Below are 20,621 nucleotides of genomic sequence, written 5' to 3'. Positions count from 1 at the left end.
GAGGCGGCCTGGCCCCGCGCCGGGGGGAGAAGGGCCTTGGGGAGCCAGGTGCTGGAGGACGCGTCCCCCGGGGTGGGGGTGAGGGCGGGGGCGGGGGGTGGCCCGCGGCGTGAAGCCGAGGCCCCGGGAGCAGCAAGGCAGCGAGAGCGCCCCCCTGAGGCGGTCGGGCCGGTGGACTAGGGCAGCTGCGGAGGGCTGGCGCGGCTGGGGCTCCGGGCGGTCGTTGGTGTCGCCTGTGGCAGCACGGAGCTGCCGGCTGGCGGGGCGTCGGGGCAGGGCTGCTCCAGGCGGCGGAGGCGGAGGAGGGGGAGGAGGGGGAGGAGGACCAGGAGGAGGAGGAGGAGGGACAGGAGGAGGAGGAGGAGGACGAGGAGGAGGAGACGGCGGCCGAGGCGGCGGCGAGAGTGCGGTCGGGCGAGCCCGGGGCCGGCGTCTGCGGGCGGCCCGGGCTGTGCAGCGTTGGTGGTATAGTGGTGAGCATAGCTGCCTTCCAAGCAGTTGACCCGGGTTCGATTCCCGGCCAACGCAGTGGGCCGACCTTTTGCCGAGCTCCGCGGGCCTCGGGCCCCGGGCCTGGGAGGGAGAGCCGGGAGCGGGGAGCTAGCTGGCCCTTCGCGGCTTTTCGCGTGTGTGCGAGAAGCAGGCGCGCAGTGTTTTGCGGCTGCGACCAGCAGGAAGAACGCGAGGGCACGTGCACTGCCAGGAGCGGCGCGGGGACTGGACTTGGGGAAGCCGGGTCTTGGCGCCGAGGTGGCGCGGCGCGGGCGCTATGGGGCGAGGAGCAGCGAGTGGCAGGCCTGGCGCTCCCTGGTGGTCTAGTGGTTAGGATTCGGCGCTCTCACCGCCGCGGCCCGGGTTCGATTCCCGGTCAGGGAAGCCCTTCTTCTGCCTCTCGGCCTCCCACCGTCCCGCGCCCCCTTTTAGCCAGCCCACGCTTGCTCCGCCGCCTCGGAGCCCCGCCAGCAGCCGCCCGCCACCGTCCACCTCCAGCCCAAGCCCTGCCACGCAACCCTTTTGGCCGCACTGGAGCGCTCGCCCACGCCAGGCCCTCCACATCCCGCCTCCTCCTTCTCGGACCCTTGCCTCAGCCCCAAACACGACGGCCCGGGGCAGCCTCTCTCCCCGCCGAGGCTGTGGCCACGAGCAAACGCCCCCACCTGCGTTTGGACTCTCCGGCAGCACGACTTCTGCCACGACGCATCTCACCGCTGACGACCCATCCCGTCTTCCTTCCTGAGGGGCTGGTGTTGGTGCTGCTGCTGCTGCTGCCTCCGCTGCCCCTGGTGGCGGAGGTGGCAGTCCTGGTGCGGTGCTGGGGCTGGAGCCGCTGCTGCTGCTGCTGCTGCTGCTGCTGTTTGTGGTAAAGGTGGTGGTGGTGGCGGCAGTGGTGGTGATGACAGTGCGGGTGGGGCGGGGGGGTGATGGCAGTGCAGGTGGGGATGGAGGTGGGGGTGGGGGTGCGGATGGCGGTGGGGGGGGTCTGCATGGAGGGGTGGGGGTGGAGGGTCCTATTGAGTGCCAGCACCTGCGACGCGGATCCATCGGGAAGGTGCAGGAGAGGGATCTCCATCTCCAAGTCGGGCCACTTGCAGGGACTCCGGCCGCTTCCTCGTGGGCCAGGTCCTGGACTGCCTGTGACTCCCGTGGCCCGGTGGTGGGCTCCAAGGGCGTCCTGGTCTTGAGCGGGCCATGGGAGCAGAGAGGCGGACCAAGGCACCCCGGAGGCAGAGATGTGAAAATGAATCCAAACACGTGCCAGGAGTTACACCGCCAGGCAGTGGAAGTCAGAGCGCAGGCAGATACCGGAGGTCAGCCGTGAAGACGGAGCCAAGCAGGTGGGATGCGGCGGAAGCAGATGCGTGACAGGGTGGACCACCAGCTAATATCGCATTCCAGGTGCGTGACCAACGCTCTCAACCCTATCACAGTGAGGCAAGAATGTGACCGTGCATACGTCCCTCCCTCCCCCAGAGCAAAGACACACACCCACGTGCGCGCGCGCACACATACACCGCTCCCCTAGACATGACTTCTCATGGTTTCCCATTCTCACCGTTCCTGTCTGTCTATCCAGGATATGCGCTGTCCTCCTTCGCAGCCCGTCCTCACCTTCTCCTAAGGATTCTCCCCAAGGTAAGTCCTCAGTCCCCATTCAGCCCAAGCTTGGGCACCTCTGTCGCCAAAGGCTTTAACGTCTGCTCACAGATTGTTTCCTTCAGAGGCAAACGGGACAGCCGGTGACGTGCACCGACCTGCCGTGGTGGTGTCACACTCGGTGCATTTGGACAACTGCAGGTCCCCTGTGGAAAGGAGCGAGAGTGGGCAGATGGGGCTTCCCATCACTGCAGGAAGTTTCCTCGGTGGCCTTGCTGGTACCTTGGGGCTGTGTGACAGTGCGGGAGGAAGGTGTTCGTGGCCGTTGGTGGTGGTCACCCCATGTGGATTAGGGAACGGAGCAAAACAGCCCTGTGGAGAGAGGGTGGTGGTGAGCCGCTTGCTGGGAGGTGGGAGGAAGGGCCTGGGGTGTCTGGCTGGAGCAGGGGCGGGCACGGAGGTATTGGGCTTGCAGGGACCTGGCCGGGAGAGCTGCTGGCCACTCAGGCAGAGGCTCTGCAGAAGCTTGGGACGGTGGTGGCACCGGTGCTGGTACGTGTGTGCGGGTAGGTCAGATCTGGGGTACGGGGGGAGCTGGAGTAGCAGGGGGTCTGAGGAGCGCTGGCGGAAGGGAGACTTCCAGGCAGGGCATGTGAGAGTCGGGCCTGGGGTACAAGGGTATGGTGCGGGGTAGAGTGGGCCGAGCCTGCCGGCTAGGAGGAAGGGCGGGTGGCAAGCCGGGTATGTGAGTGGGCTGTGGTGCGAGGAGGATGGTGGGAGAGGACGCCATCGGGGCAGGGTGGTGGGTGAGCTTGCCAGACTGGTGCGCTGTGCTGCAAGGCGGTCAGGCGAACCACTGGGCTGGGACTGGGGGCGGTGGGTAAGAAGCAGGCAAGAGAGAAACAGAAACGCAGGATGCGAAAGGGGCGAGGTGCGGTCCGAATGGGGTGGGGGCGTTCTACTGCCCCAGAGACATAAATCGCCTGTCATCAAGAGAAAACATCCAGTCTCATGTGAGTGTGATTGCGTGGGGCTGGGGGTGGGGGTGGGGGTGAGGGTGGAGGTTCAGATTTCAAGAGGCCAAAGGAGAGCTTCCATATGATCCAGCAGTCCCATTCCTGGGTACGTGCCCGGAAAAGACGAAACTCTAATGCCAAACGATACGCGTACCTCCATGTTCGCAGCAGCATTATTTGCAATAGCCAAGGTGGAAAGTACACAACCGCCCACCAACAGACGGCTGGCACAAGATGTGGTATCTGTGTAGCATGGATTATTTCTCAGCCATGAGGAAAAAGAATGAAATATTGCCATTAGCCACCACAAGGATGGTCCCAGAGACTACTAGACTTAGCGAAAGACGTCCGACAGAAAAGGACAAGATATGTGGAAACTAAAACCTATTCCACATGAATCTATGTGCGAAACAGACTCACAGACATAGAAAACCAAATGATGGTTCCCCAAGGGGAAAGGGAGAAGTGGAGTCATAAATCAGAAGCTGAAAGGAATGGATACACACTACTATGTGTGAGGGAGAAAGCAGCAAGGATATACAGAATAACTCGGGGAATAATATTCACTATCTTCTAGCAAACTGCACTAGAAATCAAGCCGAAAAAAATATTAGCCATGGAAAATAGTCTCCCTTTGCTGTGCATCTGAAATTCACACGATATTGTTCATCAGCTGTGCTCCCCAAGCACAAGTACATAGAAGTAAATCACTAATCACTTAGAGAGAGAGAGAGAGAGAGATCAGTGACGAAATACAGAAAGAGGAGAAAGACGAGCTATCATATGATCCAGCAGTCCCAATCCTCGGGACACACCCGGGAAAGAGAGAAACTATACCTTGAAAAGAGACATGAACCCCCATGTTCACAGCAGCACTATGTGCTATAGCCAAGACATGGAAAACGTACTGTGGAATATTACTCAGCCATCAAAAAAGAATGAAATAGTGCCATGTGCAGCAAAAAGGATGGACCTAGAGAAGATTACACTTAGTGAAGTAAGTCCAACAGCGAGGGAGAGAGATATGTGGAATCTAAACAATAATACCAATGAATCTATGTGCAAAACAGAAACAGAGTCACAGACGTAGAACACAAACTGATGCTTACCCAAGGCGAAAGGGAGGAGTGGAAGAATAAGTTGGGAGCTGCGATGAACAGACACACCATACAATATAGAAAAGAGATCAAGTAACGAGGATATAGAGAATAGCACAGGGAATGAGAGTCAGTATCTTCTGGTACCCCATTATGGAAATAAACCTGAAAATACATCATCTATGGAAAATAGTATCTCCCTGCTGTGCACCTGAAACTAACACACTATTGTCAATCAACTATACTTCCACTACTGCAGCTACTACTCTACAGAAAGGAAGGAAGGAAGGAAGGACGGAAGGACGGAAGGAAGGAATGTAGGGAGCGAGGAAGGGGTGGAGGGAGGGAGGAAGGAAGAAGCAAAGAAGGAAAGACAAATGAAAGAAAGAAAAACCAAGCAAGCAGCAAAGGAAGAAGCAAGCAAGCAAGAAAGAAGGAAGGAAGGATAGAAGCAAGAAATAAAGGAAGGAAGGAAGGAAGAAGGAAGGAAGGAAAGGAAATGAAAGAAAGAAAAAGCAAGCAAGGAAGAAGCGAAGAAAGAAAAAAGAAAGAAGGACAGGTGAGCTGTCATATGATCTAGCAATCCCAATCCTCAGTACACATCTGGAAAAGACAAAAGCTCCTAATTTGAAAAGATGCATGCACCCTCATGTTCATAGCAGCACTGTGTGCCATAGCCAAGACGTGGAAAACACCCAAGTGCTCATCAACAGACGGCAGTCGCAAGAAGATGTGCTGTACGTGCACGCCAGTGTTCACTGCAGCACTATTTACAAGAGCCGGGACGTGGAAGCAACCTAAATGTCCATCAACAGGTGAATGGGTAAAGAAGATGTGGTACATATACGCGATTGAATATTACTCAGCTGTAAAAAGGAACGCAGTTGGGACATTTGTCGAGACATGGATGGACCTAGAGACTGTCATACAGAGTGAAGTGAGTCAGAAAGAGAAAAACAAATATCGTGTGTTAACACATGTAAACGGAATAAAGAAAAACGGTACCAATCAACCGGTTTGCAAGGCAGAAATAGAGACACAGATGTAGAGAACAGACATATAGACACCAAGTGGGGAAAGGGGGGCGGGGGGTTGTGGTGGGATGAACTGGCAGGTTGGGATTGCCATATATACATTACTAATAAGAAAAGAAGTATCAAATTGTACACTTTCAATATATGCAGTTTATCGTATGTCCATTGTATCTCAGTAAAAGCTCTTAAGGAAGAAAGAAAAAGAAGATGTGCTGCATGTGTAGTATGCAACATTCCTCAGCCATAGAAAGCAATGAAACCTTGCCATTTGGCGCAACCTGGATGGTCCTAGAGAATATTACACTTAGTAAAGTAAGTCTGACTGAGGATAAAGGTACGTGGAATCTAAAAACTGCAACGAAGTGAACCTTTGTGCAAAACAAAGAGAGACTCACAGACGTAGAAAACACACGTGTGGTTACCCAAGGGGAAAGTGTAGGGGAGGGACATATTTGGAGGTGGGGTTGGGGTTAAAGGAGAGGCAACAGTATCCCTAAAGCAGAGAAGCAGCAAGGATTTTACTGCCTAGCACCGGGAACTAGCTTCATATCTCCTAAGAAACCGTACTGGAAAATAACCTGAAAAAGCACATTTCACTGAATCGCTTCGCTGTACACCTGACACGAACACAGTATTGTAAATCAACTCTACTTCTACTTAGCTAGGACACAAACAAACAAACACAAACAATCCAAACAGATAAAGGAGGCCACCGGGAGAAATGCAAGAGTAGGATCTTTGACAACGTAGGAATTGGAAAGGATCAGGGAAGGAGTGGGGAGATAGGGGGTGGGGTGGGGGTGTTGGGTGGAGTAGCGGTGGTGGTGAGGGCGCGGCCTGAGGTGGTGGTGCTGTCCGGAGCGGCCATGATGCTGTCGGTAGGAGGAGAGGTTCAGGGGAGGGGGGGTGGTCGTGGGGGTGGTGACGGTGGTGGTGGTACTAGTGGTGGAGGAGTGGGCGGTGTTGGAAACATATTTCTGCTGAGGGACAAAACATGAATACAGAGTGCGGTTTGCCATGGCATCGTGGACTTCTCTGGAACTCCTCGTGCAAGACAATGCTTCGGGGACTCTCTAGGACAATGGGCTGTATCACTGCCCGAGGTGGCACCTTCCTTGCTGCTGGTTGTGCAAACACGGTATCGTTTTCGGAGTGTGGGCAGAGGGAGCCAGAGAGCTTGGAGAGGTGGTGAAAGGTGAAGAGATGGGGCGCGCCGGTGCTAGTGTGGGGTATTGCTTACGGGGCAAGGAGTGACGCAAGTGTGGGGTCAGGGTGAGGAAGAGCACAAGCCCAAGCAAGGTGTCCGGGCGCTAGAGTGGCAGAGCGCGCGAGGTGTCCGGTGGTGGAGGCTTGGCTCCGCAGTGTGTGTCGGGTGGGGGGGGGCGTCCGCGTGGGAAGGACAGGCCGGCAGGTGCGGTGGAGAGCTGCGGGTGGGAGCGAGCTGTGGCAGGCCCGGTGCCTTGGGCGTGGGAGCGGGGACGCCTAGCTCCGCTTTGGGGCTGCGGGAACCAAAAGGCGACGCTGCGGCTGCATGGGCCGGGAATCGAACCCGGGCCTCCCGCGTGGCAGGCGAGAATTCTACCACTGAACCACCCACGCACCGAGGGCACCCGGCGCCCGATGCTGCCCCAGCGCTGCTCGCAGCCAAGAGCCCGATACTGGGCGCCGCTCGCCCGAGGGCCTCTGCTCCGTTTGCGCAGGAGGCCGACGGCCCACCCCAGTGACAGGCTCCGGGCACGTGGGCGACCCCAGGGCGCCAGGCGGTCGAGAGGACAGAGGGACGGAGGGACGCAGGCGGGCTCGGCCCATCCTGCGCTTTCTCTGCCGTCCACGGCCGCCGCGAGGCTGTCGCTGTCGCCAGAGGAAGCCAGGAGCGGAAGCAGCCCGACCCGCGCCCGAATCGCAGGCAGGGCCGGCGAGGCGAGGCGAGGCGAGGCGCGGCGGCTGCGGCTGAGGGCCGAGTTTCGTCTCGGTGACCGCCAGGTCCCGACCCCAAGTCCCTCTGGCGGCTGGCTTTCTTGCCGCTGCGGGGCGGGCGAGGGCGGCCAGGGGTGGGGGTGGGATGGGAGTGGGGCAGGCATCGGAGCTCGCGCGGGGCCGGGGTCGGGGCCGCGAGCGCCGGAGATGGACCCCCGGGAGCGCCGCCGCCACCGAGCAGACGCTCAGGCCCAAGGACCACAGGTGCCTGGGCCTCGCTGCTGCGCTCTGGCCCAGCCCTCTCCCGAGGGGTCCCGCTCTGAGGCGTTGGTCGTGAGAGGAGCGACGCGCCAGGGTGCGGTTAGGTCCGGCCGGGGCAGCGGCTTCCCCGGGCAACGTGCGCTGTGGCGCCCAAGGGGGTGGCCCGGGCTGAGGGCCGGACGTCTGTGGGCGGGTGACGGGGCGTCCAGGGCGCGCGCTCTCTCCTCGCTGGAGCACTCTTCCCGGGAGCGACTCCTGCGCCAGGCCTCCTGCAGGGAGGGCCCGGTGGTCCCTGGCCCAGCAGGAAGCTGGGCTGCCTGCGTGCTGGGAGGCAGGCAGCTGTGGCCCAGCCGAGGCCCCAAGGCCAATACGCACCGAGGGCACGCACCCCAGGCCGGCAAGACGGCGTCGGCCACCTCCGCGTGGCTGTGGGGGGAATGGAATGGGCAGGCGGGCCGGCGGGGCTGGCGCAAGGGACAGGATGTTGGACGGAGGGAGAGCTGCTGGTGGCGGACGTGGCAGCAAGGCTGTGAGAGTGAGCCCGCTGTTCACCAGGCAGAAGTCGGGCAGGCGGAAGGCGGGTGAAGAGTCGAGGGCTTTGCACCCGCGTCTGGTGTGTGTGTGGCGGTGGCGGGGTGCAGCGGGTGCAGTGGGAGTGGGAGCGAGGGACGGAGGGCGGAAGGAAGGAAGGGAGGGAGGGAAGGAGAAAAACTAGCAGCAGCAGCAGCAGCAGCCGCAGCAGCAAGCAAGCAGGTGAGGAAAGATGTGGTGCGAAGGACTGAAGGTTGGTGGTGTGGGTGCAGGTAGGAGGGGGCGTACTGGCTGGGCGGGAGGGCGTGTGTCCGGGAGGCTTCCAACTGGGCCATTTCTGCCAAGCCCGCGGGCGGGTGGGCAGGAAGCGCGGCCGTGGCGGAGAGGGTCCCGCGTGTGAGAGGCACGGATGTCCGGGCCTGAGTTTGGAGAGGCCGCAAGAGTGCAGTGCGCCAACGGAGAGGAAGGCGGTCAAGGGCTGCCAGAGGGACGGGTGCGTTAGTGGGGCGGGCCAAAAGGCTGGCTTGTCAGGAGTGGGATTCGAACCCACGCCTCCAGGGGAGACTGCGACCTGAACGCAGCGCCTTAGACCGCTCGGCCATCCTGACGGCGGGCCGGAGCGGGCGCGTCGCCGCTCGGCTGGCTGGGACCCGCCGCGACGCCAACAGCGGTGCCCTTGGCTGGACGCGGTGCTCCGCGCCAGGCGGGCGGCCGTCTGGCTGAGCAACGCACCGGGCGCGCGGTGGCCGACGGCGAGCGAGGCCTGCCGACGCGCCTGGCTCCGGCGCGGTGGCGGCCTCGCCCACCCCTGGCCCCGGACCGCGCCCGGCCGCGTCGGGCCAGCGCGTGCCGGCAGCACCCTCCCGCGCCTCTCTTCGCCGGACGGGGCACGGCGCACGCCCAGGCCCTCCTCGAAGCCTCGCTTGGCCTGTCGGGCCCCCTGCACCCGGCGCGATCCCCGCGTTGGAGGCAACAGGCAGCGCGCACTGGCAGGTGTCAGCGCCACGCGGGTCCGCGTCCCTGTCGGGGCCGGGGGCTGCTGCTTTGGACGACGCGGTTGGTTTGGTGTCGGGTCGGGTCGGGCACGCGCCCGGCGCCCGTGGTGGGCAGAGGGCAGAGGGAGGCGCCGGCAGGCAGCCCAGAGCGGCCGGGCGCCCCAGCGGTCGCCGCCGTCCTCGTTAGTATAGTGGTGAGTATCCCCGCCTGTCACGCGGGAGACCGGGGTTCGATTCCCCGACGGGGAGGTAGCACGCCCTCTTTTTGATGGCCGGCGCCGCGCTCGGTCCTGCCGCCCGGCCCCCAAGGGCCCTTCTCCTCCCGTCGCCGTCCGCCCTCCAGCGAGGCCAGCGCGTGCCTAGCCTGCCCGCCCTGCACCCCCTGCAGCCCTCCAGCCCTTCCTCCTCGCCGGGCGCTCGGTCGCCACGGCGAGCCAGGGCCTCCTCTCGACCCCACAACCGCCCGACGACATCGCGGCCCGTCCGAAGGGGCGGCCTCACTGGGCTCCTTGCGGAGCGCCGCACAGCCGCGCAGCTCTGCACAGCGGGCGGGCCGGGTGGGTGGCGGATGAGCGCCGTCCCCTGTCGGTGCGGGAGGCGGCCTGGCCCCGCGCCGGGGGGAGAAGGGCCTTGGGGAGCCAGGTGCTGGAGGACGCGTCCCCCGGGGTGGGGGTGAGGGCGGGGGCGGGGGGTGGCCCGCGGCGTGAAGCCGAGGCCCCGGGAGCAGCAAGGCAGCGAGAGCGCCCCCCTGAGGCGGTCGGGCCGGTGGACTAGGGCAGCTGCGGAGGGCTGGCGCGGCTGGGGCTCCGGGCGGTCGTTGGTGTCGCCTGTGGCAGCACGGAGCTGCCGGCTGGCGGGGCGTCGGGGCAGGGCTGCTCCAGGCGGCGGAGGCGGAGGAGGGGGAGGAGGGGGAGGAGGACCAGGAGGAGGAGGAGGAGGGACAGGAGGAGGAGGAGGAGGACGAGGAGGAGGAGACGGCGGCCGAGGCGGCGGCGAGAGTGCGGTCGGGCGAGCCCGGGGCCGGCGTCTGCGGGCGGCCCGGGCTGTGCAGCGTTGGTGGTATAGTGGTGAGCATAGCTGCCTTCCAAGCAGTTGACCCGGGTTCGATTCCCGGCCAACGCAGTGGGCCGACCTTTTGCCGAGCTCCGCGGGCCTCGGGCCGGCCGGGGCCTGGGAGGGAGAGCCGGGAGCGGGGAGCTAGCTGGCCCTTCGCGGCTTTTCGCGGGTGTGCGAGAAGCAGGCGCGCAGTGTTTTGCGGCTGCGGCCAGCAGGAAGAACGCGAGGGCACGTGCACTGCCAGGAGCGGCGCGGGGACTGGACTTGGGGAAGCCGGGTCTTGGCGCCGAGGTGGCGCGGCGCGGGCGCTATGGGGCGAGGAGCAGCGAATGGCAGGCCTGGCGCTCCCTGGTGGTCTAGTGGTTAGGATTCGGCGCTCTCACCGCCGCGGCCCGGGTTCGATTCCCGGTCAGGGAAGCCCTTCTTCTGCCTCTCGGCCTCCCACCGTCCCGCGCCCCCTTTTAGCCAGCCCACGCTTGCTCCGCCGCCTCGGAGCCCCGCCAGCAGCCGCCCGCCACCGTCCACCTCCAGCCCAAGCCCTGCCACGCAACCCTTTTGGCCGCACTGGAGCGCTCGCCCACGCCAGGCCCTCCACATCCCGCCTCCTCCTTCTCGGACCCTTGCCTCAGCCCCAAACACGACGGCCCGGGGCAGCCTCTCTCCCCGCCGAGGCTGTGGCCACGAGCAAACGCCCCCACCTGCGTTTGGACTCTCCGGCAGCACGACTTCTGCCACGACGCATCTCACCGCTGACGACCCATCCCGTCTTCCTTCCTGAGGGGCTGGTGTTGGTGCTGCTGCTGCTGCTGCCTCCGCTGCCCCTGGTGGCGGAGGTGGCAGTCCTGGTGCGGTGCTGGGGCTGGAGCCGCTGCTGCTGCTGCTGCTGCTGCTGCTGTTTGTGGTAAAGGTGGTGGTGGTGGCGGCAGTGGTGGTGATGACAGTGCGGGTGGGGCGGGGGGGTGATGGCAGTGCAGGTGGGGATGGAGGTGGGGGTGGGGGTGCGGATGGCGGTGGGGGGGGTCGGCATGGAGGGGTGGGGGTGGAGGGTCCTATTGAGTGCCAGCACCTGCGACGCGGATCCATCGGGAAGGTGCAGGAGAGGGATCTCCATCTCCAAGTCGGGCCACTTGCAGGGACTCCGGCCGCTTCCTCGTGGGCCAGGTCCTGGACTGCCTGTGACTCCCGTGGCCCGGTGGTGGGCTCCAAGGGCGTCCTGGTCTTGAGCGGGCCATGGGAGCAGAGAGGCGGACCAAGGCACCCCGGAGGCAGAGATGTGAAAATGAATCCAAACACGTGCCAGGAGTTACACCGCCAGGCAGTGGAAGTCAGAGCGCAGGCAGATACCGGAGGTCAGCCGTGAAGACGGAGCCAAGCAGGTGGGATGCGGTGGAAGCAGATGCGTGACAGGGTGGACCACCAGCTAATATCGCATTCCAGGTGCGTGACCAACGCTCTCAACCCTATCACAGTGAGGCAAGAATGTGACCGTGCATACGTCCCTCCCTCCCCCAGAGCAAAGACACACACCCACGTGCGCGCGCGCACACATACACCGCTCCCCTAGACATGACTTCTCATGGTTTCCCATTCTCACCGTTCCTGTCTGTCTATCCAGGATATGCGCTGTCCTCCTTCGCAGCCCGTCCTCACCTTCTCCTAAGGATTCTCCCCAAGGTAAGTCCTCAGTCCCCATTCAGCCCAAGCTTGGGCACCTCTGTCGCCAAAGGCTTTAACGTCTGCTCACAGATTGTTTCCTTCAGAGGCAAACGGGACAGCCGGTGACGTGCACCGACCTGCCGTGGTGGTGTCACACTCGGTGCATTTGGACAACTGCAGGTCCCCTGTGGAAAGGAGCGAGAGTGGGCAGATGGGGCTTCCCATCACTGCAGGAAGTTTCCTCGGTGGCCTTGCTGGTACCTTGGGGCTGTGTGACAGTGCGGGAGGAAGGTGTTCGTGGCCGTTGGTGGTGGTCACCCCATGTGGATTAGGGAACGGAGCAAAACAGCCCTGTGGAGAGAGGGTGGTGGTGAGCCGCTTGCTGGGAGGTGGGAGGAAGGGCCTGGGGTGTCTGGCTGGAGCAGGGGCGGGCACGGAGGTATTGGGCTTGCAGGGACCTGGCCGGGAGAGCTGCTGGCCACTCAGGCAGAGGCTCTGCAGAAGCTTGGGACGGTGGTGGCACCGGTGCTGGTACGTGTGTGCGGGTAGGTCAGATCTGGGGTACGGGGGGAGCTGGAGTAGCAGGGGGTCTGAGGAGCGCTGGCGGAAGGGAGACTTCCAGGCAGGGCGTGTGAGAGTCGGGCCTGGGGTACAAGGGTATGGTGCGGGGTAGAGTGGGCCGAGCCTGCCGGCTAGGAGGAAGGGCGGGTGGCAAGCCGGGTATGTGAGTGGGCTGTGGTGCGAGGAGGATGGTGGGAGAGGACGCCATCGGGGCAGGGTGGTGGGTGAGCTTGCCAGACTGGTGCGCTGTGCTGCAAGGCGGTCAGGCGAACCACTGGGCTGGGACTGGGGGCGGTGGGTAAGAAGCAGGCAAGAGAGAAACAGAAACGCAGGATGCGACAGGGGCGAGGTGTGGTCCGAATGGGGTGGGGGCGTTCTACTGCCCCAGAGACATAAATCGCCTGTCATCAAGAGAAAACATCCAGTCTCATGTGAGTGTGATTGCGTGGGGCTGGGGGTGGGGGTGGGGGTGGGGGTGGGGGTGAGGGTGGAGGTTCAGATTTCAAGAGGCCAAAGGAGAGCTTCCATATGATCCAGCAGTCCCATTCCTGGGTACGTGCCCGGAAAAGACGAAACTCTAATGCCAAACGATACGCGTACCTCCATGTTCGCAGCAGCATTATTTGCAATAGCCAAGGTGGAAAGTACACAACCGCCCACCAACAGACGGCTGGCACAAGATGTGGTATCTGTGTAGCATGGATTATTTCTCAGCCATGAGGAAAAAGAATGAAATATTGCCATTAGCCACCACAAGGATGGTCCCAGAGACTACTAGACTTAGCGAAAGACGTCCGACAGAAAAGGACAAGATATGTGGAAACTAAAACCTATTCCACATGAATCTATGTGCGAAACAGACTCACAGACATAGAAAACCAAATGATGGTTCCCCAAGGGGAAAGGGAGAAGTGGAGTCATAAATCAGAAGCTGAAAGGAATGGATACACACTACTATGTGTGAGGGAGAAAGCAGCAAGGATATACAGAATAACTCGGGGAATAATATTCACTATCTTCTAGCAAACTGCACTAGAAATCAAGCCGAAAAAATATTAGCCATGGAAAATAGTCTCCCTTTGCTGTGCATCTGAAATTCACACGATATTGTTCATCAGCTGTGCTCCCCAAGCACAAGTACATAGAAGTAAATCACTAATCACTTAGAGAGAGAGAGAGAGAGAGATCAGTGACGAAATACAGAAAGAGGAGAAAGACGAGCTATCATATGATCCAGCAGTCCCAATCCTCGGGACACACCCGGGAAAGAGAGAAACTATACCTTGAAAAGAGACATGAACCCCCATGTTCACAGCAGCACTATGTGCTATAGCCAAGACATGGAAAACGTACTGTGGAATATTACTCAGCCATCAAAAAAGAATGAAATAGTGCCATATGCAGCAAAAAGGATGGACCTAGAGAAGATTACACTTAGTGAAGTAAGTCCAACAGCGAGGGAGAGAGATATGTGGAATCTAAACAATAATACCAATGAATCTATGTGCAAAACAGAAACAGAGTCACAGACGTAGAACACAAACTGATGCTTACCCAAGGCGAAAGGGAGAAGTGGAAGAATAAGTTGGGAGCTGCGATGAACAGACACACCGTACAATATAGAAAAGAGATCAAGTAACGAGGATATAGAGAATAGCACAGGGAATGAGAGTCAGTATCTTCTGGTACCCCATTATGGAAATAAACCTGAAAATACATCATCTATGGAAAATAGTATCTCCCTGCTGTGCACCTGAAACTAACACACTATTGTCAATCAACTATACTTCCACTACTGCAGCTACTACTCTACAGAAAGGAAGGAAGGAAGGAAGGAAGGACGGAAGGACAGAAGGAAGGAATGTAGGGAGCGAGGAAGGGGTGGAGGGAGGGAGGAAGGAAGAAGCAAAGAAGGAAAGACAAATGAAAGAAAGAAAAACCAAGCAAGCAGCAAAGGAAGAAGCAAGCAAGCAAGGAAAGAAGGAAGGAAGGATAGAAGCATAAAATAAAGGAAGGAAGGAAGGAAGGAAAGGAAATGAAAGAAAGAAAAAGCAAGCAAGGAAGAAGCGAAGAAAGAAAAAAGAAAGAAGGACAGGTGAGCTGTCATATGATCTAGCAATCCCAATCCTCAGTACACATCTGGAAAAGACAAAAGCTCTAATTTGAAAAGATGCATGCACCCTCATGTTCATAGCAGCACTGTGTGCCATAGCCATGACGTGGAAAACACCCAAGTGCTCATCAACAGACGGCAGTCGCAAGAAGATGTGCTGTACGTGCACGCCAGTGTTCACTGCAGCACTATTTACAAGAGCCGGGACGTGGAAGCAACCTAAATGTCCATCAACAGGTGAATGGGTAAAGAAGATGTGGTACATATACGCGATTGAATATTACTCAGCTGTAAAAAGGAACGCAGTTGGGACATTTGTCGAGACATGGATGGACCTAGAGACTGTCATACAGAGTGAAGTGAGTCAGAAAGAGAAAAACAGATATCGTGTGTTAACACATGTAAGCAGAATAAAGAAAAACGGTACCCATCAACCGGTTTGCAAGGCAGAAATAGAGACACAGATGTAGAGAACAGACATATAGACACCAAGTGGGGAAAGGGGGGCGGGGGGTTGTGGTGGGATGAACTGGCAGGTTGGGATTGCCATATATACATTACTAATAAGAAAAGAAGTATCAAATTGTACACTTTCAATATATGCAGTTTATCGTATGTCCATTGTATCTCAGTAAAAGCTCTTAAGGAAGAAAGAAAAAGAAGATGTGCTGCATGTGTAGTATGCAACATTCCTCAGCCATAGAAAGCAATGAAACCTTGCCATTTGGCGCAACCTGGATGGTCCTAGAGAATATTACACTTAGTAAAGTAAGTCTGACTGAGAAGGATAAAGGTACGTGGAATCTAAAAACTGCAACGAAGTGAACCTTTGTGCAAAACAAAGAGAGACTCACAGACGTAGAAAACACACGTGTGGTTACCCAAGGGGAAAGTGTAGGGGAGGGACATATTTGGAGGTGGGGTTGGGGTTAAAGGAGAGGCAACAGTATCCCTAAAGCAGAGAAGCAGCAAGGATTTTACTGCCTAGCACCAGGAACTAGCTTCATATCTCCTAAGAAACCGTACTGGAAAATAACCTGAAAAAGCACATTTCACTGAATCGCTTCGCTGTACACCTGACACGAACACAGTATTGTAAATCAACTCTACTTCTACTTAGCTAGGACACAAACAAACAAACACAAACAATCCAAACAGATCAAGGAGGCCACCGGGAGAAATGCAAGAGTAGGATCTTTGACAACGTAGGAATTGGAAAGGATCAGGGAAGGAGTGGGGAGATAGGGGGTGGGATGGGGGTGTTGGGTGGAGTAGCGGTGGTGGTGAGGGCGCGGCCTGAGGTGGTGGTGCTGTCCGGAGCAGCCATGATGCTGTCGGTAGGAGGAGAGGTTCAGGGGAGGGGGGGTGGTCGTGGGGGTGGTGATGGTGGTGGTGGTACTAGTGGTGGAGGAGTGGGCGGTGTTGGAAACATATTTCTGCTGAGGGACAAAACATGAATACAGAGTGCGGTTTGCCATGGCATCGTGGACTTCTCTGGAACTCCTCGTGCAAGACAATGCTTCGGGGACTCTCTAGGACAATGGGCTGTATCACTGCCCGAGGTGGCACCTTCCTTGCTGCTGGTTGTGCAAACACGGTATCGTTTTCGGAGTGTGGGCAGAGGGAGCCAGAGAGCTTGGAGAGGTGGTGAAAGGTGAAGAGATGGGGCGCGCCGGTGCTAGTGTGGGGTATTGCTTACGGGGCAAGGAGTGACGCAAGTGTGGGGTCAGGGTGAGGAAGAGCACAAGCCCAAGCAAGGTGTCCGGGCGCTAGAGTGGCGGAGCGCGCGAGGTGTCAGGTGGTGGAGGCTTGGCTCCACAGTGTGTGTCGGGTGGGGGGGCGTCCGCGTGGGAAGGACAGGCCGGCAGGTGCGGTGGAGAGCTGCGGGTGGGAGCGAGCTGTGGCAGGCCCGGTGCCTTGGGCGTGGGAGCGGGGACGCCTAGCTCCGCTTTGGGGCTGCGGGAACCAAAAGGCGACGCTGCGGCTGCATGGGCCGGGAATCGAACCCGGGCCTCCCGCGTGGCAGGCGAGAATTCTACCACTGAACCACCCATGCACCGAGGGCGCCTGGCGCCCGATGCTGCCCCAGCGCTGCTCGCAGCCAAGAGCCCGATACTGGGCGCCGCTCGCCCGAGGGCCTCTGCTCCGTTTGCGCAGGAGGCCGACGGCCCACCCCAGTGACAGGCTCCGGGCACGTGGGCGACCCCAGGGCGCCAGGTGGTCGAGAGGACAGAGGGACGGAGGGACGCAGGCGGGCTCGGCCCATCCTGCGCTTTCTCTGCCGTCCACGGCCGCCGCGAGGCTGTCGCTGTCGCCAGAGGAAGCCAGGAGCGGAAGCAGCCCGACCCGCGCCCGAATCGCAGGCAGGGCCGGCGAGGCGAGGCGAGGCGAGGCGCGGCGGCTGCGGCTGAGGGCCGAGTTTCGTCTCGGTGACCGCCAGGTCCCGACCCCAAGTCCCTCTGGCGGCTGGCTTTCTTGCCGCTGCGGGGCGGGCGAGGGCGGCCAGGGGTGGGGGTGGGATGGGAGTGGGGCAGGCATCGGAGCTCGCGCGGGGCCGGGGTCGGGGCCGCGAGCGCCGGAGATGGACCCCCGGGAGCGCCGCCGCCACCGAGCAGACGCTCAGGCCCAAGGACCACAGGTGCCTGGGCCTCGCTGCTGCGCTCTGGCCCAGCCCTCTCCCGAGGGGTCCCGCTCTGAGGCGTTGGTCGTGAGAGGAGCGACGCGCCAGGGTGCGGTTAGGTCCGGCCGGGGCAGCGGCTTCCCCGGGCAACGTGCGCTGTGGCGCCCAAGGGGGTGGCCCGGGCTGAGGGCCCGGACGTCTGTGGGCGGGTGACGGGGCGTCCAGGGCGCGCGCTCTCTCCTCGCTGGAGCACTCTTCCCGGGAGCGACTCCTGCGCCAGGCCTCCTGCAGGGAGGGCCCGGTGGTCCCTGGCCCAGCAGGAAGCTGGGCTGCCTGCGTGCTGGGAGGCAGGCAGCTGTGGCCCAGCCGAGGCCCCAAGGCCAATACGCACCGAGGGCACGCACCCCAGGCCGGCAAGACGGCGTCGGCCACCTCCGCGTGGCTGTGGGGGGAATGGAATGGGCAGGCGGGCCGGCGGGGCTGGCGCAAGGGACAGGATGTTGGACGGAGGGAGAGCTGCTGGTGGCGGACGTGGCAGCAAGGCTGTGAGAGTGAGCCCGCTGTTCACCAGGCAGAAGTCGGGCAGGCGGAAGGCGGGTGAAGAGTCGAGGGCTTTGCACCCGCGTCTGGTGTGTGTGTGGCGGTGGCGGGGTGCAGCGGGTGCAGTGGGAGTGGGAGCGAGGGACGGAGGGCGGAAGGAAGGAAGGGAGGGAGGGAAGGAGAAAAACTAGCAGCAGCAGCAGCAGCAGCCGCAGCAGCAAGCAAGCAGGTGAGGAAAGATGTGGTGCGAAGGACTGAAGGTTGGTGGTGTGGGTGCAGGTAGGAGGGGGCGTACTGGCTGGGCGGGAGGGCGTGTGTCCGGGAGGCTTCCAACTGGGCCATTTCTGCCAAGCCCGCGGGCGGGTGGGCAGGAAGCGCGGCCGTGGCGGAGAGGGTCCCGCGTGTGAGAGGCACGGATGTCCGGGCCTGAGTTTGGAGAGGCCGCAAGAGTGCAGTGCGCCAACGGAGAGGAAGGCGGTCAAGGGCTGCCAGAGGGACGGGTGCGTTAGTGGGGCGGGCCAAAAGGCTGGCTTGTCAGGAGTGGGATTCGAACCCACGCCTCCAGGGGAGACTGCGACCTGAACGCAGCGCCTTAGACCGCTCGGCCATCCTGACGGCGGGCCGGAGCGGGCGCGTCGCCGCTCGGCTGGCTGGGACCCGCCGCGACGCCAACAGCGGTGCCCTTGGCTGGACGCGGTGCTCCGCGCCAGGCGGGCGGCCGTCTGGCTGAGCAACGCACCGGGCGCGCGGTGGCCGACGGCGAGCGAGGCCTGCCGACGCGCCTGGCTCCGGCGCGGTGGCGGCCTCGCCCACCCCTGGCCCCGGACCGCGCCCGGCCGCGTCGGGCCAGCGCGTGCCGGCAGCACCCTCCCGCGCCTCTCTTCGCCGGACGGGGCACGGCGCACGCCCAGGCCCTCCTCGAAGCCTCGCTTGGCCTGTCGGGCCCCCTGCACCCGGCGCGATCCCCGCGTTGGAGGCAACAGGCAGCGCGCACTGGCAGGTGTCAGCGCCACGCGGGTCCGCGTCCCTGTCGGGGCCGGGGGCTGCTGCTTTGGACGACGCGGTTGGTTTGGTGTCGGGTCGGGTCGGGCACGCGCCCGGCGCCCGTGGTGGGCAGAGGGCAGAGGGAGGCGCCGGCAGGCAGCCCAGAGCGGCCGGGCGCCCCAGCGGTCGCCGCCGTCCTCGTTAGTATAGTGGTGAGTATCCCCGCCTGTCACGCGGGAGACCGGGGTTCGATTCCCCGACGGGGAGGTAGCACGCCCTCTTTTTGATGGCCGGCGCCGCGCTCGGTCCTGCCGCCCGGCCCCCAAGGGCCCTTCTCCTCCCGTCGCCGTCCGCCCTCCAGCGAGGCCAGCGCGTGCCTAGCCTGCCCGCCCTGCACCCCCTGCAGCCCTCCAGCCCTTCCTCCTCGCCGGGCGCTCGGTCGCCACGGCGAGCCAGGGCCTCCTCTCGACCCCACAACCGCCCGACGACATCGCGGCCCGTCCGAAGGGGCGGCCTCACTGGGCTCCTTGCGGAGCGCCGCACAGCCGCGCAGCTCTGCACAGCGGGCGGGCCGGGTGGGTGGCGGATGAGTGCCGTCCCCTGTCGGTGCGGGAGGCGGCCTGGCCCCGCGCCGGGGGGAGAAGGGCCTTGGGGAGCCAGGTGCTGGAGGACGCGTCCCCCGGGGTGGGGGTGAGGGCGGGGGCGGGGGGTGGCCCGCGGCGTGAAGCCGAGGCCCCGGGAGCAGCAAGGCAGCGAGAGCGCCCCCCTGAGGCGGTCGGGCCGGTGGACTAGGGCAGCTGCGGAGGGCTGGCGCGGCTGGGGCTCCGGGCGGTCGTTGGTGTCGCCTGTGGCAGCACGGAGCTGCCGGCTGGCGGGGCGTCGGGGCAGGGCTGCTCCAGGCGGCGGAGGCGGAGGAGGGGGAGGAGGGGGAGGAGGACCAGGAGGAGGAGGAGGAGGGACAGGAGGAGGAGGAGGAGGACGAGGAGGAGGAGACGGCGGCCGAGGCGGCGGCGAGAGTGCGGTCGGGCGAGCCCGGGGCCGGCGTCTGCGGGCGGCCCGGGCTGTGCAGCGTTGGTGGTATAGTGGTGAGCATAGCTGCCTTCCAAGCAGTTGACCCGGGTTCGATTCCCGGCCAACGCAGTGGGCCGACCTTTTGCCGAGCTCCGCGGGCCTCGGGCCCCGGGCCTGGGAGGGAGAGCCGGGAGCGGGGAGCTAGCTGGCCCTTCGCGGCTTTTCGCGTGTGTGCGAGAAGCAGGCGCGCAGTGTTTTGCGGCTGCGACCAGCAGGAAGAACGCGAGGGCACGTGCACTGCCAGGAGCGGCGCGGGGACTGGACTTGGGGAAGCCGGGTCTTGGCGCCGAGGTGGCGCGGCGCGGGCGCTATGGGGCGAGGAGCAGCGAGTGGCAGGCCTGGCGCTCCCTGGTGGTCTAGTGGTTAGGATTCGGCGCTCTCACCGCCGCGGCCCGGGTTCGATTCCCGGTCAGGGAAGCCCTTCTTCTGCCTCTCGGCCTCCCACCGTCCCGCGCCCCCTTTTAGCCAGCCCACGCTTGCTCCGCCGCCTCGGAGCCCCGCCAGCAGCCGCCCGCCACCGTCCACCTCCAGCCCAAGCCCTGCCACGCAACCCTTTTGGCCGCACTGGAGCGCTCGCCCACGCCAGGCCCTCCACATCCCGCCTCCTCCTTCTCGGACCCTTGCCTCAGCCCCAAACACGACGGCCCGGGGCAGCCTCTCTCCCCGCCGAGGCTGTGGCCACGAGCAAACGCCCCCACCTGCGTTTGGACTCTCCGGCAGCACGACTTCTGCCACGACGCATCTCACCGCTGACGACCCATCCCGTCTTCCTTCCTGAGGGGCTGGTGTTGGTGCTGCTGCTGCTGCTGCCTCCGCTGCCCCTGGTGGCGGAGGTGGCAGTCCTGGTGCGGTGCTGGGGCTGGAGCCGCTGCTGCTGCTGCTGCTGCTGCTGCTGTTTGTGGTAAAGGTGGTGGTGGTGGCGGCAGTGGTGGTGATGACAGTGCGGGTGGGGCGGGGGGGGTGATGGCAGTGCAGGTGGGGATGGAGGTGGGGGGTGGGGGTGCGGATGGCGGTGGGGGGGGGTCGGCATGGAGGGGTGGGGGTGGAGGGTCCTATTGAGTGCCAGCACCTGCGA

At 62.3% G+C, this 20,621-nt stretch overlaps 12 non-coding genes across 12 annotated transcripts; 8 read left to right on the top strand and 4 right to left on the bottom strand.

Annotated features, from left to right (window-relative positions):
• Nucleotides 1-456: 456 nt before the first annotated feature.
• TRNAG-UCC (transfer RNA glycine (anticodon UCC)) lies at nt 457-528 on the top strand. Its single transcript has one exon. It is a non-coding gene; the product is annotated as a tRNA-Gly (tRNA).
• A 276-nt stretch (nt 529-804) lies between these two features.
• Nucleotides 805-876, top strand: TRNAE-CUC (transfer RNA glutamic acid (anticodon CUC)). Its single transcript has one exon. It is a non-coding gene; the product is annotated as a tRNA-Glu (tRNA).
• A 5,893-nt stretch (nt 877-6,769) lies between these two features.
• On the bottom strand, nt 6,770-6,840 carry TRNAG-GCC (transfer RNA glycine (anticodon GCC)). The gene has a single exon. It is a non-coding gene; the product is annotated as a tRNA-Gly (tRNA).
• A 1,635-nt stretch (nt 6,841-8,475) lies between these two features.
• TRNAL-CAG (transfer RNA leucine (anticodon CAG)) lies at nt 8,476-8,558 on the bottom strand. The gene has a single exon. It is a non-coding gene; the product is annotated as a tRNA-Leu (tRNA).
• A 564-nt stretch (nt 8,559-9,122) lies between these two features.
• On the top strand, nt 9,123-9,194 carry TRNAD-GUC (transfer RNA aspartic acid (anticodon GUC)). The gene has a single exon. It is a non-coding gene; the product is annotated as a tRNA-Asp (tRNA).
• An 801-nt stretch (nt 9,195-9,995) lies between these two features.
• Nucleotides 9,996-10,067, top strand: TRNAG-UCC (transfer RNA glycine (anticodon UCC)). Its single transcript has one exon. It is a non-coding gene; the product is annotated as a tRNA-Gly (tRNA).
• Nucleotides 10,068-10,346: 279 nt separating this feature from the next.
• Nucleotides 10,347-10,418, top strand: TRNAE-CUC (transfer RNA glutamic acid (anticodon CUC)). Its single transcript has one exon. It is a non-coding gene; the product is annotated as a tRNA-Glu (tRNA).
• A 5,898-nt stretch (nt 10,419-16,316) lies between these two features.
• On the bottom strand, nt 16,317-16,387 carry TRNAG-GCC (transfer RNA glycine (anticodon GCC)). The gene has a single exon. It is a non-coding gene; the product is annotated as a tRNA-Gly (tRNA).
• A 1,636-nt stretch (nt 16,388-18,023) lies between these two features.
• Nucleotides 18,024-18,106, bottom strand: TRNAL-CAG (transfer RNA leucine (anticodon CAG)). Its single transcript has one exon. It is a non-coding gene; the product is annotated as a tRNA-Leu (tRNA).
• A 564-nt stretch (nt 18,107-18,670) lies between these two features.
• Nucleotides 18,671-18,742, top strand: TRNAD-GUC (transfer RNA aspartic acid (anticodon GUC)). The gene has a single exon. It is a non-coding gene; the product is annotated as a tRNA-Asp (tRNA).
• An 801-nt stretch (nt 18,743-19,543) lies between these two features.
• On the top strand, nt 19,544-19,615 carry TRNAG-UCC (transfer RNA glycine (anticodon UCC)). The gene has a single exon. It is a non-coding gene; the product is annotated as a tRNA-Gly (tRNA).
• Nucleotides 19,616-19,891: 276 nt separating this feature from the next.
• TRNAE-CUC (transfer RNA glutamic acid (anticodon CUC)) lies at nt 19,892-19,963 on the top strand. Its single transcript has one exon. It is a non-coding gene; the product is annotated as a tRNA-Glu (tRNA).
• The last annotated feature ends 658 nt before the right edge of the window (nt 19,964-20,621 follow it).

Source organism: Hippopotamus amphibius, unplaced genomic scaffold (assembly GCF_030028045.1).
Source record: "Hippopotamus amphibius kiboko isolate mHipAmp2 unplaced genomic scaffold, mHipAmp2.hap2 scaffold_287, whole genome shotgun sequence".
Lineage (NCBI taxonomy): Eukaryota > Metazoa > Chordata > Mammalia > Artiodactyla > Hippopotamidae > Hippopotamus > Hippopotamus amphibius.
Note: the sequence above shows the minus strand (reverse complement) of the source record. Positions and strands in the feature narration are given on the sequence as shown.